This window comes from Pantherophis guttatus, chromosome 8 (assembly GCF_059756535.1).
Source record: "Pantherophis guttatus breed Tessera chromosome 8, ASM5975653v1, whole genome shotgun sequence".
Lineage (NCBI taxonomy): Eukaryota > Metazoa > Chordata > Lepidosauria > Squamata > Colubridae > Pantherophis > Pantherophis guttatus.
The window spans coordinates 49,880,515-49,894,592 of NC_142070.1; the positions used below are offsets into that span (position 1 = coordinate 49,880,515).

A 14,078-nucleotide genomic window follows, 5' to 3' on the forward strand; every position below is an offset into this window, starting at 1 on the left:
TAACATCCACTGCCTCACTGGACTGACGGGGATGGAGATATACAGCTGGGTATCATCAGCATATTGCTGATATCCCACCCCGTATCGTCGGATGATTTCGCCCAGTGGTTTCATGTAGATATTAAATAGGAGGGGAGAGAGGACCGAGCCCTGAGGCACCTCGCAAATGAGGGGCCTAGGGGTTGACCTCTGTCCTCCTACCAACACCAACTGTGACCGACCAGAGAGATAGGAGGAGAACCACTGCAACACAGTGCCTCCCACTCCCAACTCCCTTAGTCATCCCCAAAGGATACCATGGTCAATGGTATCGAAAGCTGCTGAGAGGTCAAGTAGCACCAAGATAGAGGAATGACCCCCCATCTCGGGCTCGCCAGAAATCATCCATCAGCGTGACCAAGGCAGTTTCCATGCTGTAGCCAGGCCTGAAGCCAGACTGAAAAGGGTACAGATAATCCATTTCAATCAATGACCGCAGGAGCTGAAGTGCCACCACTTTCTCTACAACCTTTCCCACAAAGGGTAGGTTGGAGACTGGCCGAAAGTTCTTTAATTCTGCTGGGTCCAGAGAAGGCTTCTTGAGGAGGGGCCTTACAACTGCTTCCTTTAATGGTTGTGGGAAGGACCCCTCCCTCAAGGACATGTTAACTAAAACCTGGAGCCAGCCTCGTGTCACCTCCCTGCTGGCTGAAACCAGCCAGGAGGGGCACAGGTCCAACAAACAAGTGGAGGAACTCATCGCACCTACAGCCTTATCCACTTCCTCAGGAGTCACCAGCTCAAACTCCTCCCACACAATAGGACTAAGACCCACGCCTGTCATCTCAGTCAGTATTGCCCAATCAAAGTCCAGGTCCATCTGAATCTGAGCGACTTTATCTGATAGAAACTGCACAAACTCCTCCTCTACCCTGCAAGGGCTCCTCCGTTCCCCCTACATTAAGGAGGGAGGGAGTCACCCTAAATAGGGCGGCTGGGTGAGAATCAGCAGATGCAATAAGTGCGAAAAAATGTGAGCACTTTGCCGCCCGTATCACCACTAAATAAGTCCTAATAAAGGCTCTCAAGAGTGTTCGGTCAGATTTGGATTTACTGGCCCTCCAGCATTGCTCTAGATGTCTCTTCTGGTGCTTCATCTCCCGGAGCTCCTCAGTAAACCAGGGAACTTTCCTGGATCCACTGCCATTGAGAGGCTGCAAAGGTACAATCCGGTCCAATACCCCAGATGCCGCCCTATTCCAGGCAGCCACTAGGGTCTCGGCCGGACTGTGGACAAGGGAGTCAGGTATCTCCCCAAGCTCCTTCTGAAACCCCTCAGGGTCCATTAGGCATCTGGGGTGGAACCACTTAATCAGCTCTGCCTCCCTGTGATGGAGGAGTGGCGTCTTAAAGTCCAACCTCAACAGGAAATGATCTGACCATGACAAGGGAAAAACCTCTATACCCCTTAATTCCAGATCCTGTCTCCACTGCCCCGAGAGAAACACCAGGTCCAGCATGTGTCCTCCTCATGGGTCGGACCCTGAAATACTTGGGTCAGGTCCATGGTTGTCATGGAAGCCATGAACTCCTGAGCCACATCTGAGGATTCACCAAGTGACAGCAGGTTGAAGTTCCCCAGTACCATAAGCCTGGGGAACTCTACCGCCAACCCGGCTGTTGCCACTAGCAGCACAGGCAAAGGCTGTTGTCATGCAGCTGGGATGCAGATACATCAACAACAAGCCCAACTGAACCCATGAGTCCAACCTCAAGAGGAGAGACTCACACCCAACAATCTCTGGGGCAGGGAACCTGTGAGGACAAAGACTCTTCCGGACAATAGCTGCCACTCCTCCACCCCTTCCCTGGAGTCATGGCTGATGCAATATCTGAAACCCATCTGGGCACATCTCTGAGAGGGGCACACACACCCCTGGCCCAGCCACGTCTCAGTTATACATGCCAGGTCAGCCCCCTCCTCCAGGATTAAGTCCCGAACAAGGGGAGCCTTGTTAACAACAGACCTGGCATTAAACAGCAGCAGCCTGAGACCAGGGCCCTGACATCCCAAGTCACCAGGTATATGAGGTGAGCCCGGTGAACCAAAACCAAAGGGGTCGGAACAAGTAATTGCTTTGAGGCAGCAAATCCTAGTTCCCCAAGAGCGGCCTACCCCTTGGCTCCTGCCATATCTACCTCTCCCAGTCATAACTGTAATGTTCTGACTCTCCATCTCCCCAGAGATTCCCTTCCCCACTTCAGAGACCCCCCACCTCCCTGGCAGGCAAGGCACCCCACTCATACCGAACCGGGGGTCATATCTAAGCCCCCATCTGCTTCTGCTAGCACACTCAGCAGAGGAGAGTCCACTCCCTGCCCCCAGCTCCATCATTCTCCCTAATTCCAGCCATTCCAAACCCACTCCTTCCATTCTAATAATTTAAATTTCAATCTATCCCAAACCCACTCACACATACAGACACACGCACCCTCCCAAGATAAAATTAATATATCAAGCAGCAGTAAAGGATGGTCTAAGCTTCAGAAGATGTCGGATGAAATTGAAGCAAGCCTGGGAGTGCTCTAGGGACTCTACCAATGGCTTGTGAGGAGCTACATATTGAGGTATCCCAGCAAACAGTGAGTACCCTCCAGTTGCTGAGCCTTAGCCCCGTCTGATCATTTCCCAAAGCCGATGGCCACTCCACCATCTTGCCTTGGGAGGCTCAGTGCATTTCATGGAAACTTCCGGTTTTTCCTTCCTTACATTGTGTATCTAAAATGTAATCAATACTATTTTCTTTGCTAATACCACTGTGCCCATTAAATTTATGCTGCAGAATGATGATGGAATATATGAGTTTGAATTATGTCTAACCTTTAAAAAGAAGAATCCTTGGATCTAACTACATAGACCATGCAGATCACAAATTTTTGTATCACAAAGATATATCTGTACAAATAGCAAATGTTTATATATTACCATAACTCATACTATTTCCTTGGTCAGACTTCTGTTTAAGAATGAGAACCTCTATTTGTTTAGACTGAGTTTTTCATCCATTTAACTCACTCTGGCTCCAGTGTCACAAATTCAAACTGCTGTTGATGAAAAACTCACATTACACTGAAAGGTTTAAAACAGCAAATCTGATGCAGTTGTGAACTGAAATTATTTCCTGTTAAAGGAAATTGTTGTATAACACTTGCAAATGTGATTAAGTTAAGTTCATGGGTTCTTTCTTTATGAAATACTTTACAAGTGTAGAATTGTGTCAGGAGAAGGGCTGATTAAATCATAATATTTAAGTATAGCTGTAGATAAGATAATCAAGCCATTGCAGTTATTTTTATATATTTATGAATTAGGATTAATGATTAGACTGAACTTTGGTTTCTATTGCTAGAATAAGTAATACACATAATATTTAAACTATTGTAGCTTTGATTTCCTTGAAAACTCCAGTGAATTCTGGAGTTGATTTTAATTTTTTTAGAAATGGCAAATTATATCTCTTAACAACAAACTAAAATGCTTCATATTTTAGGCATTATTATAATTCCATTCTATAAATTATATTTTGTCCCAAACATGGATGCACTGTATAGCCTTTGTAAAAAGAGAGAAAAGGGGAAAAAGGGCCACTAATGGAAGAGTCACTGTCAGACTGTTGACCAATAAAGTTTTATCAGCACTATAAAAATATATTTCACACAGGCATTTAATGTGTGTTCACCATATGCTTCTAATGAGAGAAATCAGACACTCTGTGCTTCCACTGCACAATTTGTAAAGCAACATTGTAGAATACAAATTGGCATCACTAGTCAAATGAAGTATCCTGCTAATACAAGCAGCCAAAAATATCTAGACCTTCTACTGCTTGCTAAAGTTAACAGTCATAGCAGCTTTATATGACTGGATATATGAAACAATAAAAGGTATTAAATGCCTCTAAAAAGCCAAGAAAATATCTCCTTCACAAACCTGAATAAAAGTGGATATAAATATTTGCTATTTGTTAATAAGAACTCTAAGGTTCACAATCAAAGTAGAATGGGCTATGTGCCCATTCTCAATATTTTTGCCATATTCCCCAGCCTGAGATTTCAGGTATGATTCAGCTTATTCCATTATGGATGATCTGTAGTGAATCCAGATTTATGTAGGCCAACTCTTAATGCAAGCTATATACATTTGCAGGTTTTGACAGAAAATATTTTTTTCCTGGAATGATTGAATGATTTCAATAAGATTCTCTTTTTAAGACATCAGTTTTAGCAAGCTCCAAACCAATATTTATTTATTTATTTATTTATTTATTTATTTATTTATTTATTTATTTATTTATTTATTTATTTTATTTTATTTTATTTTATTTTATTTTATTTTATTTTATTTTATTTTATTTTATTTTATTTTATTTTATTTTATTTTATTTATATGCCGCCCTATCTCCGTAGGACTCAGGGCGGCTCACAACAATAAAATATCCAAATAAAAGCGTGTTAAAATACATGTTAACCCCCCCAGTCCAGGCAGAATTAGTTCTGTTATGCTGATAAAATCCAGATTTAACCATGCTATGTTTTAGCATAACCTTCTGGGCGACTGAAGCAGATTCTAGTTATAACTAAATGGATGTATCTTAGCCATAATATGCTGAGAGGGGGGGGAAACATGGTTTCCTCCTTTCCACAATCTTAAATACTAGGTGTTGTAACTCTTAGATGTATTTTGCTCTCTAATGGGTGTCTTCTATTGAGGTTCTATACTTACAGGGACAACATTAGTTGTGGCTATTAAATCTGGGCTGCAAAAATGTGGATGATCACTAGATGTCAACAAAGAAAGATGTAAACCACTCTGGTTTTGTCATTTCCATACATATTTTTTTCATAACAACAAATACAGTTACTATTTATTATACATTACTACTTTGATCTTATAAACATATCCCTTGTCCTCATTTATATATTTGTCTAAATATTGTCCATTTTCAAACCCTCAATCTTTTCTAATACAGTCTGTATCAATATGACAAAACCAGAATGGTCACACTGTGTCCAATGTTTTTAATGTTTATTTAATAAAAAACTTTTAAAAAGAAAAAAGAAAAGAAAGATATAAACCTGCTCTTTCTTGCCATCATCTGGTTATTCACATTTTTGTCACTCAGATTTGGTAACGTTATCTAAAAATCCTAAACAGAAAAATATCTCTGTCCTAAATATCTAATCTGTTATATTAAAACAGATTTGAACTGCAAATTTTGTTTAGTTCAGAATTTTTCAGTATGAATACAAATTGCTATAAGAACTTTAAGAAATATTTTTTTGTGTGATTCCAATGACTTTCATTTCAGGAACCATGCATTTTCTTCTAATATTGAGTGTATTGATTAAAATAGTTTTTTTCTAATATGACAACTTCTAATTACTATAATCATTTGGTTTAGAAATGAATGAATTTATATAGTCTATATGGTGATAGGGCTTGTTTCTGATTCAAAAAAAGTATATTTGACATCCAGTTTATATGAAAAATTGTAAACTGGTACACAATTAAACTATTTTAACAATTTCCTTTTTATTGAAATGAACACTGTAATGTTAGATTAGCAGTTGGAAAGAACCTTTTATAATAGGCATGTTTACTAATAATATTATACCAAATGTGGGAGATTTAATCATTTTTTTTGTTATTTATCTTAGATTTGACTGTTGCTATAAAGCTCAAATGTTTTCTAAAATATGTAGCAGATGCATCTAAATAGATCATATAAAAATATGTAAACGGTATGATATTGCAATCCAGTTAGGAGGCGTATGTACAGAAGCATTCTTCTAAAATTGATTTGGGACACTGATGAATTAAACAAAATTATGTATGCCTTGCATTGATATATAATTTAGCAGCTAAGGTAGTAATCTGGTAAAAGAAAATCACATAGACTTTTTAAATCATGCTGACTAGTTGTATAGGAATGAAATAGATAACTCTGTTTAGTCACTACCTCACTTTTCTTATAAGGATATTTTCAATTTAATTGTCCTGAGTCCAGACAGTGTCAGCTACTAGAATTAGGTAAAGTGGATCGGGCCCTTAGGATAATCAAGTCTTCCTTTCCAATATTGTGAAATTGTTGAAAACTTTATCTCAAAGTAAAAATATATTAAGGTTTTCTGTCTGAGTGATTATTTAATCTTGCTCTCCCTAAGTATATGTTTATTAATTGTCTGAACTGTGGATGGATAAGGGATGATTTTACATTTCATATGTCTTATTAATTGTGTCTTCCCTGCGTCTACAAGATGCTTAATAGCCCTAGGTCAAATTATGCAAGTAAAAGTTCAAATGACATCATTTTAGTATATGAAAAATAACCTATGACTTACTGGAGATAAGTAGACTGATATAAAGTCTAATATAAACAGTGAATACATAAATTATGTGACAGCACCACATAAGCATGCTATTTGGCATGGGTTTGAGAAGAAAGCATTCTAAGAATCTTAGCTTTCATTAAATTAAAATGAAAAGAAACATCTACTATTCAAGTGGCTTGAACAATTGAAATTTTTGAAGTAGCTTACTCTACTTTACCAATAGGCTTCCACCAATAGGACCCCAATATCATTCACAACTTTTTTTGCTTTGCAGCAATTAAATACATGACTGGTTTTCCTGCAACTTAGGCCTTTCCTTATCTGCTGCACATCAACTCCACTCATGTCATAATCAGGATGTTGAGAGCTCTAATCTAATAGGTATGGCGTGTGCCACATTAGGGGATGGGAACTTCATTCATTTATATTTATTGATCAAAAGGGACCATTTTGCTTTTCTTTGCCTAGAGTTTGGTTTGGATTACTTTATCCCCCTTTATTTTATTGCAGAGTATAGGTTATCTGACACTCTCCAGATGTTTTGAACTTCAGCACCATAGACTTGAACTTGAAGTCTTACGTATGCTGAATCAAATTCATTTTTTATCTCATTCAATATAGTAGAAGAGGAGGCTAAACATGAGTCCTTATCAATCTGGTTGGCACTAGCTCTTGTGATTATAATTGTGACAAAATGTGTTGTTGCTATGATTAAACTGAAAATAGGTTTATATATTATGTGTGTCTATGCAACTGTATGTTTAAAGAAAGTTAGGAATGTAAAAGTCATATGTAACAAGTTCCTTTAAGATTTTCCAACACACAGGTTTCCGTATGGTAATAAAGCTGGAGATCATTATTTTAAAAATAAATTAAGGGATGAAAGGAGGTTCACTGTAATATACTCTGTGCCAGCAAGCTCTCTTTGTCAATTCTGCTGGCAATTAAATGTGATTAATAGATATAAGTAAAGGAGTTATTAGAATCTTCAGGCTTATGAACATTACAGCCATGAATCTTCTGAAGAAATGCAACATTTTTTACAACATCAGCTTGTAGAAGGCAGCCAAATACCTTCAAAAAGACATAAGAAGATGAAAGTTTAATAAAGTTGAATAACAGCAAATCTTGGCCTGAGAAAAGCACAGATGAGTTTCATCTTTTACCAGACTTTTAAACATTTTTATTGCTTTAATTTAGAGAAAGAAGGCAGAAAAAGCAAAATAATCAAAAGAAAAAAGACACATATAACAATGCATAGCTCAGTTTATAAAGCCTTAAAACTTGACTACAGATTATAATATTTATTTGTCCTTCCATTACATTGATGAACATCCAATATATAATTAAAGCACAAATTTAATTGGCCTGAATTGTAAATGTGGAGTGCCTTCTTTTATCTGACATCAAGTTGAAACTTTATGAATAAGATGGTTTTGATATCCTACAGTAGATCCTAGACTTCCTCTTGCAGAGGAAGAGTCATGGCATGGCCAGTACACAGTTTTAAAAAAATCTTCTCAAAGAAATTTAGTAAAATATACTAATTGACTCTAGTGCTATTTAGATGTTTGCATTTTGCACAAACATGTATTTTGGTTAAAGTATGGATGAAGTAACTTTTCTGGAAAGCTAATTAATCATCTTGTCTGCATTTGGTAGCCATACACATATGTTTAATATATAAATAAAATAAATAACAGGTACTAATATGTATATCATTCATTCTCAGAAAAAAGGAAAAAGAAAGAGAAGGACAGAACTTTATTTTTCGTCGGCCCCTGAAAACTTATTTATTTCAACTAGCCGGGCTGGCTTGATCCCATAGTTTTGGGTTAAATTTAATTGATTTTAAATTGGGTTTGTTTTAAACTGTGGCCAAAAATATTTAATTATTTTAAATTGTTTTTAAATTTTGTATGTTCTGTTTTTATTCTGGCTGTTCATCGCCCTGAGTCCTGTTGGAGAAGGGCGGTATACAAATTGAAACAAATAAAATAAAATAAATAAATTTGTACTGAATTGGATTTAACATAATCTTGTTTAGAGTAGACACATTGAAATCAATGAGACAAGTTTATTATGAACAATTCAATGAATTCTTTCTGTTTTAGAAAACCTGAATTTCATGTTAACCATTAATATTATTTTTGCTCATTCAAAACAAAATGAACATAAAATGGAAAAGGAATTCATCTCCTGACTTCCTCTTTCTATTTTTTTTATTGGATTTCATTAATAATATGAATCTAGACAAATTTTGTGAAATTACTCTCCCTTCCCTTCCCTTCCCTTCCCTTCCCTTCCCTTCCCTTCCCTTCCCTTCCCTTCCCTTTCCTTCCCTTCCCTTCCCTTCCCTTCAAAAGGAAGAATCTATTTTAGGATTTAATGCAACAAAAATTGTATCCTCCCAACTACATTTTTTTCATTTTGAATGTTCAACCATATCATATTAGGAGATCCTATGGTTCACACAGGAACCTATAGGTACGTGTTAACTTCCCCTGAGTTAAAAAACTGCAGGGAAGTTTTCTCTATAAGTTAACAGTTCTAGGTTATGCTACTTCAAAATTAGCTTTTTCTGAAAAAAAACTTCTATCTTTATAAAAGATGCCTGTTTTTAACATTACTGCATGATTTTTCATGATTTTATTTTATTTTTTTAATTCTCTTGATAATGCCATTAATTTCTGTTACACAGCCTTCCATAATGTTGAAGCAATCTGATCCATCCATCAAATCTCATCTGAATAAGTCAAGTGGGAGGCATGCTGATGTCCTCTTATGGAATTTAGTGAAAGCATGAGAAGCCAGGAACACTGCAAACTAAAGAGAAGTTTGGACAGTGAAAGACAAGACAATCCACCTATTTACAATGAGCAACTGACAAGTAAATACTAGTACTGCAATAGAAAATAAGTACAGTATTTGCATAGATTTATTAAGAAATACAATAACCCTGTTGATCTTATAGCTGGCAGCACACAGGAAGTAATCATGAAAAATGCAATTGTGATTAGTCTAAATAACAATGGCCATCACTATGGGACTGGTGGAAATTAGTGGACAAAATAGCATTAGCCTCCATAGATGACACTGTGGTGCATCTTACTGGGTTCAGGAATTTTGGCAAGTAGGGCAACAGCTATAGTATTCATATTTAAGTCCTCAGAAATAATATAAGTGGTGAAAACGGATAGATAGATAGATAGATAGATATAGATAGATAGATAGATAGATAGATAGATAGATAGATAATAGCTAGCTAGCTAGCTAGATATGTAGATAGATAGATAGACAGACAGACAGACAGACAGACAGACAGACAGACAGATAGATAAATATCAATTCAAAACATGAGTTATGTGTTAAAATAATAAAGGTGATTTACAAATAAATAAATCATTGTTTCATTTATTGAGTCTATCTATTTACTTAGATAGTATCTGGAATTCTTGCTGAGCTGTATTCCCTTGAGAGAAGCACAGTATTCCATTCACAGTATTCACAATATTATTCTGTATTTCTCTCTCCTAAGAACACAGTAAGGAGAAAAGGACTATACTGACATGAATATAGATGAATCCATTTGTTATCTTATGCTAAAAAGTTCCCTTCAGATTATATAAAATTATACATTACATTAAATTATACATTAGATTAAAAGAAAAAGTAGATGATTAAAATATTTAGATCACTGAGAAATATAAAAACTATTTCTGAACAGCCTAATATTAAGCAAATATATTTAGTAGGAAATTTCTTAAACTTTCAGATAATTTACTGTCTTACATGCTGAAAAAGATCACAAAGTGAGGCTCCAGGTTGCCAGTCTTGTACATAGAACATGTTCTTTCAGTTCTGTTCTTTTGTAGAGACATATTTTCTTACAACACTTTGTCCAACGTTCCTTCAATGCCCTGACATTTCATTACAGAGAGATAGACTCTCACTTGCATTTTCCAACAGTAGGATTAAAGTCTTTTTGTGTTAGCCCAATTGCAGGCTTCCTATAAGTGAGGAATATGGGAATATACATTGCTCCAATAGAGTCAAGAAATATTTGCCATATCTAACTGAAGTGAAGGAATGACATCCACAAATGAGGATTAAGGTATTGCTAGTTTTAACGCTGTAATTTGTCTTGTCTGCAGAACACTGACATTCGCTAACATAAATTAGCTTTTTAAAGCTTACCTTAAAGGCAAATCAAGACACCCAAATGTTTTAAAGTTATTACAGTTCTTCATAGCCATAAAAGGACAAACAATGTATGGCATGTCTATTGCATTATCATTGAAAGGCAGCATAGCTGGCATAACTAAATTAACTTATGAAATTGGAAGAATCTTGAACTGTTTATCCTGTGAGTGAAAAGTCAGTATCTTATCAGCTGAACTTTTTTGGCCTAACCCACTGTACTTACGAAGAACATTTTCATCCAAGCAGTGTGTCACTGAGTCTTGTTTTAAACAACTCTCTAACTCTAGATTCCCACCATAGAGAAGAACAGAAGAAGTCATATATTCAAGAATAATTTGTACTATATGTTAACACTATATTATAGAAAGAACACAAACAACTTAGCATGCTCAAAGATCTTCCAATTTCCCTTTCCCTATAAAAAAGATATTTAAATGACACAATGAAATGAAAACAAACAAAAATGTGTATGAAAGTTCACAATAAATTCATTGCTAAATTGAAAATGTAAACAAAATTTTTTTAAAAGGAAAATAGTAGTACTCCTTAATAGTTTCATTGTGTACAAATAATAATAATAATAATGAAACTATGTGATTATGGATGAAAGGTAACAGTGATACCCATTGTCATCGGGGCACTTGGTACCATGTCCAAGAATTTTATAAGATACATCAACAAATTGCAGCTTCCTGCAATAACACCAGCGGAACTGCAAAAAACTGTGCTACTTGGAACATCGTACATCTTAAGAAGGTAATTGGTTGATACCTAGAATGCTGGCAGCAACCAGTATCAACCATTAGCACAAGTCAATGGTATTTGTGATGCATTTTTGAATGTTCAGTTGACTGAGTTTCATGTTTAATGAATAAAGTATATAATAATAATAAATGTGCATGTTGCCTGACTCCAGCTGGGCACTTTTACACTTAGAATGTGAATTGTGCCATTGATAGTTACATAAAATTATGTTTCCATGAATATAAAAACATTTAAAAAATGCTGAATTTTAACTTTCACTATAAACCAAATAGAAAAAGGAAACAACAAAAATAGGAAGGATGGTGAAATAAAAAGGCTATTAGAATACACACACATACATATCGCTTTGTAATATTTAGGTAATGGTGATAAAGGGTTAAAAGCAACAGAAACATGCTACAAAGATCCCAATTGCATTAAAAGCCAGTATCCATTAAAAGATACATTTTACAAAGAGCTATATGCCCATTGTAACAGGAAATTGGAGAGAGGAAATGCACGTTTTGTGTGCTTGTTGTGAGTGTGAAATAAATTAAGGTATTTGACTTGTGAAATAAACAAAGATGATGAGTTACATGAAGAAAAAATTGGTATATGGATGGATTTGACTGTGGTATAATTAAAGTCTCCCTGGTTAAATTTAAAAAAGTTTGCATTGGCCAACCAATGTACCATTTCACTTTGATGCCCAAATTCCAGGGTAAAATCCAGCAGGTTCTGACTGGTTCTGGAGAACTGGTAACAGAAATTTTGAGTAGTTCAGAGAACTGGTAGTGGAAATTTTGAGTAGTTTGAAGAATGGGCAAATACCACCTCTGGCTGGTCCCAGAGTAAGGTGGGAATGGAGATTTTGCAATATCTTTCCCCCAGGAGTGGGGAGGGAATGGGGATTTTGCAATATCCTTCTCCTGAAGTGTAGTGGAAATTGAGATTTTGCAGTATCCTTCCCCTGCCACCCCCACCAAGCCACGCCCACAGAACCGGTAGTAAAAAAATTTGAATTTCACCACTGCCAAATTCCCTAAGTTTTCTTCTATGTTGTTACCATTCTCTGTTAACCAAGTGCTGTTTGACTGCATTTGGTTGCAGTGGAGTGATTTTTTTACACAGGCCAAAAGATCAGCTCAAATACATCTAGTTTCTTTTGTTTAAACACTTTCTGATACTTTTGGTTTACCAAGACTATGACTTTCAATATGTTCAAATATTTTCAAAATTTTTCTAGTCAAGAGTGCCAACTATTTCAATTCTCTTTTTACCAAAGTGAAGTCAACACAAACACACCCACTTCTTGGTAATACCGACACATTAATTTTTCTCAACTACCTTTCCTTGACTACTTATGTCTGGCTCCAATGTGGCTGGAAGTCTTAATCAGATACCAGACTAATGGAAGGTATGTCAGTAATAATGTCAGATAAATAGCTATTAACATAGAAATAACTCATCTTAAATAACTTATCTTTAAAAACCACACCTAAAAATGTAATGTTTGTTCTAAAGTATTTTATGACATGTCTGAAAAATGGTTTTATACACGCAACAAATGTATAAGCTGCTATCCCCAAATTTTCACAGTTCTAGGATTTTTAGAATATAGTTTTCCTATCTTTAGACAGAAAAAAATGGAACGATCATTTAACTATTCATATATGAGTAGCTGAAATTAAATCTGAGTCTTTGTCTTAATACTTATCTTTCACAATTGAATGTTAGCGTGTTCTTCATAATGGAAGAACATAGAAGAATAATTTGTGGTGAAAAATTTTTCACATAATCTGTATAAATTGGTAAGTGCTTTTTCAAATACTTTCCTTGAATTGTATGAAAGTTTTGCAACTCTGTCTTTTTATTGGTGAGTCACTGAGTGAAATAACTTTGAGAAGTAACTTTGACTTGTTTGTAGCTTACTTTGTAAGTATTCTATCTCTAAATTTATAGCTTTTAATCAACTATTAACATGTTTTTTTAAATTTCAGCATTATTATATCAAAGCTTTGTCACTTAGATTGTGCTTAAATGAGTACTGACTTTGTGAACAAAAAGCATATAAATTGATGATACAAAATTACCACTTAAGTGCTACTCTAGTTTTTTCTTTGAACAAATAAATTAAAATAAAATAATAGAATTGTTCTTTTATTTTTATTTTTAAGGTTGTATTATGAAAGTTTGTAGTTTTAGACTAGTAAAATTTTCCATTCTGCATCACTCCTATATTTTTAACTTATATTGGAAATGTTATAAGATCCACTGGAAGTGTGATCGGAGAGAAGTAAAAGTGATAGCAATGAAAGCAATTTCATTTTTTAGACTTCATTGCACCTTGTGTCTCTCCTGCAAAGCTTTTTTATTGGTCAGGGAATTGTTACAGCTGGAGCAGTTATGAATCAGATAAAAAAGTTAATATGGAAGCTGTTATAATTTCAAATGGCAACTTTGGGGATAAAATTGTCCACTTTTTATCTAACGTTAGTGTTCTATTTTCGAACCAAAGGCAAGGACAGAGGCGAGACAGGTTAACTATTAACAACTCTTTATTAAGCTCAACCAAAACTATTAACCATCTCTCAGTATGAACGGCTGAGGAGCGAACGGAACAGCTCTTTTATACTCAAGCTGTCAGCGGCTTAACCAATCCAAGGGCTCACATTTCCCGCCTGTGGATTGCCAGCAGGCGGACCAATTAACTGCTCACCTGATTCATGTGACCGTCGGCAGGATGCAACACTCCTTCC

At 35.8% G+C, this 14,078-nt stretch overlaps 1 long non-coding RNA gene across 1 annotated transcript; it reads right to left on the reverse strand.

The window, feature by feature from the left end:
* Positions 1-9,006: 9,006 nt before the first annotated feature.
* Positions 9,007-10,369, reverse strand: LOC148112631 (uncharacterized). The gene is made up of 2 exons (XR_015729262.1): positions 10,165-10,369; positions 9,007-9,198 (listed from the first exon to the last, which is right to left on the reverse strand). It is a non-coding gene; the product is annotated as an uncharacterized LOC148112631 (long non-coding RNA).
* Between the last annotated feature and the right edge of the window lie 3,709 nt (positions 10,370-14,078).